At 54.9% G+C, this 4,113-nt stretch overlaps 1 protein-coding gene across 3 annotated transcripts in view; it reads left to right on the top strand.

The window, feature by feature from the left end:
* The first annotated feature begins 3,750 nt into the window (after positions 1 to 3,750).
* The window catches only part of RBM6 (RNA binding motif protein 6), a 105,891-nt gene continuing 105,528 nt past the window's right edge, over positions 3,751 to 4,113 (top strand). The window contains exon 1 of one of the 3 annotated variants that reach the window (XM_006024990.3): positions 3,751 to 3,820. The gene's annotated coding sequence lies outside the window, so the exon portion shown is untranslated. Of the gene's footprint in view, positions 3,821 to 4,001; positions 4,021 to 4,113 lie in introns of those variants that run through there. The other 2 variants (XM_006024989.3, XM_025205773.1) reach the window with 2 other exon arrangements.

Below are 4,113 nucleotides of genomic sequence, written 5' to 3'. Positions count from 1 at the left end.
TTTGCCCTCAAGGGGTGCCCAATGGGCTGGAGAGCATGACCTTGTATACTGGATTGGGCATGCAAGGCAGTGTGGGGCCTGATCCTGGTGCGTGGGGAGTGGCATGGGACTCCAGGGTCCAATCCCAGAGTGGGGGTGTGGTACAGGGTTGGATCCAGGTGTACAAGGCTGGGTGGAGGCAGTGCATGGCCTGATCTGGCCTGCAGACCAACCCTGCACCATTCATCTGGCCTGCAGGGCCAGAAGATTGAGCACCATTGAATTACTGTCACAAGGGACACTTTTGTATGTGCTCTGGGTGTGGGGGCGGTGGCATTTTAACTGGAGTGGCTTCGAGTGCTGCTCTAATTAAAGTGCCTCCTACTATTTTTAAGCGCTGATACACGGGGTGCAGGAGGCTCCTGGAGCATGGTAATTGCCAGGTTCCAGCAGACCCAATTAATCGAGTCTGCTCTGATGTGCTGGAATTCCAGTGAGTTGGAGCAGCCTCCACGCTCGTGTATAGGCGCTCCATGTTCCACCAGACCGTGTCATATTCAGTGAACAGAATAGACAGTGCTCCAAATTGTTTCATAGTTTCATAGTTTTAGGGTTGGAAGGGACCTAATAGATCTTCTAGCCCGACCCCCCCGCCAGGGCGGGAGAACAACAAAAAACCCTAAAAACAAAAACGGGACTCAAATGAGTCCAGCCAGGTAGGCATCCAGCCTCTTCTTAAAGACCCCCAGGGTAGGGGCCAGCACCACCTCCCTTAGAAGTTGGTTCCAGCTCCTAGCCGCCCTAACTGTGAAGTAGTTTTTTCGGATGTCCAATCTGTACCTCCTCTCCATCAACTTGTGCCCATTATTCCTTGTTATGCCAGCAGGGGCTAGGGGAAACAGCGTCTCCCCCAAACCCTTCTGGTTCCCCCTAGTGAGTTTATAGACGGTCACCAGGTCCCCCCTCAGCCTTCTCTTGTGGAGGCTGAATAGGTTCAAGTCCCGCAGTCTCTCACTGTAGGGTCTGCCCTGTTGTCCCCGGATCATGCGGGTGGCCCTCCTCTGGACCCTCTCCATGTTGTCCACATCCCTCCTGAAATGGGGCGCACAGAACTGGACACAATACTCCAGCTGCGGCCTGACCAGCGTCGCATAGAGGGGGAGGATCACCTCCCTGGCTCTACTCGAGATGCACCTGTGGATGCACGACAAGGTCCGGTTAGCCCTGCCAACCATGACCTCGCATTGTCGGCCCATGTTCATCTTGGAGTCAATAATGACACCAAGATCCCTTTCCGCCTCCGTGCTCTCAAGTAGGGAGCTCCCCATCTTATAAGTGTGCTGCTGGTTCCTACTACCCAAGTGCAGCACCCTGCACTTGTCCGTATTGAAACGCATCCTGTTCCTGTCTGCCCACCCCTGTAACCTATCCAGATCCTTCTGCAATCTCTCTCTCCCTGCTAGCGTGCTCACCTCCCCCCAAATTTTGGTGTCATCAGCGAATTTAAACAGGTTGCTCTCCACCCCAACATCAAGATCGCTGATGAAGACATTGAACAGCGCAGGGCCCAGGACCGAGCCCTGAGGGACTCCACTACCCACCTCCCCCCAAGTCGAATATGATCCATCCACCACCACCCTCTGAGTGCGACCCTTCAGCCAATCTGCAATCCATCTGACCGTGTAGGCATCTATGCCACAGTCGCCTAGTTTACTAATTAGGATGGGGTGAGAGACGGTGTCAAAGGCCTTGCTGAAGTCCAGAAAGACTACATCCACCGCGACACCTGCATCCATGGCCTTTGTGACCTGATCATAAAAGGCAATCAGGTTGGTCTGACATGATCTCCCCCTAATAAATCCATGCTGATTGCCCCTGAGCATCATCTCGGATGCCGGCCCATCACAAATGTGCTCCTTGATGATCTTCTCAAAGAGCTTCCCCAGGATTGAGGTAAGACTGACGGGCCTATAATTGCCCGGGTCCTCCCTTTTCCCTTTTTTGAAGATGGGGACCACATTAGCTACCTTCCAATCGTCTGGCACCTGGCCCAATCACCACGATCGCTCGTAGAGCCGTGCCAGGGGCCCTGCAATAACCCCAGCCAGCTCCCTCAGCACCCTGGGGTGGAGAGCATCCGGACCCGCTGACTTGAATGCGTCCAGCCCCTCCAGAAGCTCTCTAACCCGGTCCTCCCCAACCTGAGGTCTGAAGGTGATCCCCTCGCGTCCGGCTTCTATCACAGCAGGGAAGTCCCGGTCCCTGCACAAGAAAACGGAGGTGAAGAATTGGTTAAAGAGGTCCGCTTTATCCTCTGACGCAACCACCAGATTGCCCCGCATATCCTGCAGGGGCCCCACATTACCCGGCGCCTTCTTCATCCTCCCAATATATTTGAAAAAGGACTTTTTGTTATCCTTAATCCTGGACGCTAATCCGAGCTCTATATCCGCCTTGGCCTTCCTAACAGCCCGCCTGCAGGCCCGAGCAGAGGAGGTATACTCCTTTTTGGAGATTACACCCCCCTTCCACCGGGCATACGCCGCCTTTTTGGCAAGCAGGCATTCCCGGACACCCTTGGTGAGCCAGGGGGGCTTCCGGACACTCCTGACCCCTTTGCTTCTTTGTTAACTTTCCTGTTCAAAGCATAACTGCTTTTTCCACAGTGTCATCCAACTCAGCATCGCACTGCATTGCATCACAAGGATTGCCTTCATACTACCAGCCTGGACTGCAATAGGGAAACCATGTGCCCTAGGTTTATGCACTGGACTAGACTTCAGGAAACCCGATTTCTGATTCTAACTCTGCCAGTGCCCCGATGGATGATCTTAATTAAGTAAGTCACTCCACATTTCAGTGCCTTAGTTTCCCCTTCTATAAAATAGAGTAATGATAATGACCTTGTTTGCAAAGCACTTTTGAGATACTGTAATGAAGAAAGATATAGAAGTAAGTGTTGTTGTTGTTATTATAGTAACTGAAGGCACTCATGACTGAAGCCCCATTCACTGCACAATAGGCTTAATTATCCATCTCAGCATGGGGAAGCTCTGATAATTGGCAAGATCCCCCCAAAAAATAGGGAGAGATAAATCAGGGGAAGTCACTTGCTGGAAATGTTATATCATCCAGAGTATCCAAATACACAGGTAATGTTTGTGCATTGTGTGTCCGTCTATGGAATATCAGTGAAAAGCAGAGCCACGCGCTAGTGCTCATCAAAGGATCTCTGGGGCGGGGGCCAGACACAGCAGCCTCCTGACCGAATTAGAGTTCCATCCATCAAAGCCCAAGTGTCTGCAGGTGCACGGGGATCTGCTTAATCTGTTATGCTGCTGCTGTTTGTCACTTCCCGGTGTCCATAGGCTCTGGCCACGTTTCCAGAACTACCGGGATCCAGCTCGTCACGTTTCCAACACACCAGCCAAGGCCCCTAAATTGTTCTATACCCTGTCTTCACTGTCCCCCTGCGCCTCCCCGGCAGCAGGCAGGAACCAGCCCTGCCTCCCTCTCCCCGCACTGAGCGCCGCCAGGGCCGGCCCTGCGACCACCAACCCGGGTGTCAGGCCTCTAAACTACACCTCCCAGCGTGCCTCCGGGGGAAACCCTAGGCGCTGCAAAGCATTCTGGGAAATGTAGTTTGCTTTCCGCTCTGCTTACGCCGAGGTCGCTAGAGCATTAGGCCGCGGGGTGCACCGCACTGCATTGTGGGAGCGGCAGTGCGGAAATGGGTCAGGACTCTACGTCCCATGGTTCAGCGGGGTTGCCCCACCCCGGAACTTCCGGCTTCCTCTCGGCGCTGCGGCGAGCCGGGACGGCCGACCCGTCCGTGGCTAAGGTTTGCTTTCCGCTCTGCTTACGCCGAGGTCGCTAGAGCATTAGGCCGCGGGGTGCACCGCACTGCATTGTGGGAGCGGCAGTGCGGAAATGGGTCAGGACTCTACGTCCCATGGTTCAGCGGGGTTGCCCCACCCCGGAACTTCCGGCTTCCTCTCGGCGCTGCGGCGAGCCGGGACGGCCGACCCGTCCGTGGCTAAGGTGAGCGGCCCGGTTATTATGGGATGTCGGGCGGGAGCCGCGAGGCCGTTCCTTGCCCCCGCGCGCTCCGGGGCTGTGGCGACAGCGCGGCTC

This window comes from Alligator sinensis, unplaced genomic scaffold, assembly GCF_000455745.1.
Source record: "Alligator sinensis unplaced genomic scaffold, ASM45574v1 scaffold467_2, whole genome shotgun sequence".
In the NCBI taxonomy this organism is placed as follows: domain Eukaryota; kingdom Metazoa; phylum Chordata; order Crocodylia; family Alligatoridae; genus Alligator; species Alligator sinensis.
The sequence above is the reverse complement of the archived record's forward strand: the minus strand, read 5'-3'. Positions and strand labels throughout refer to the sequence as shown.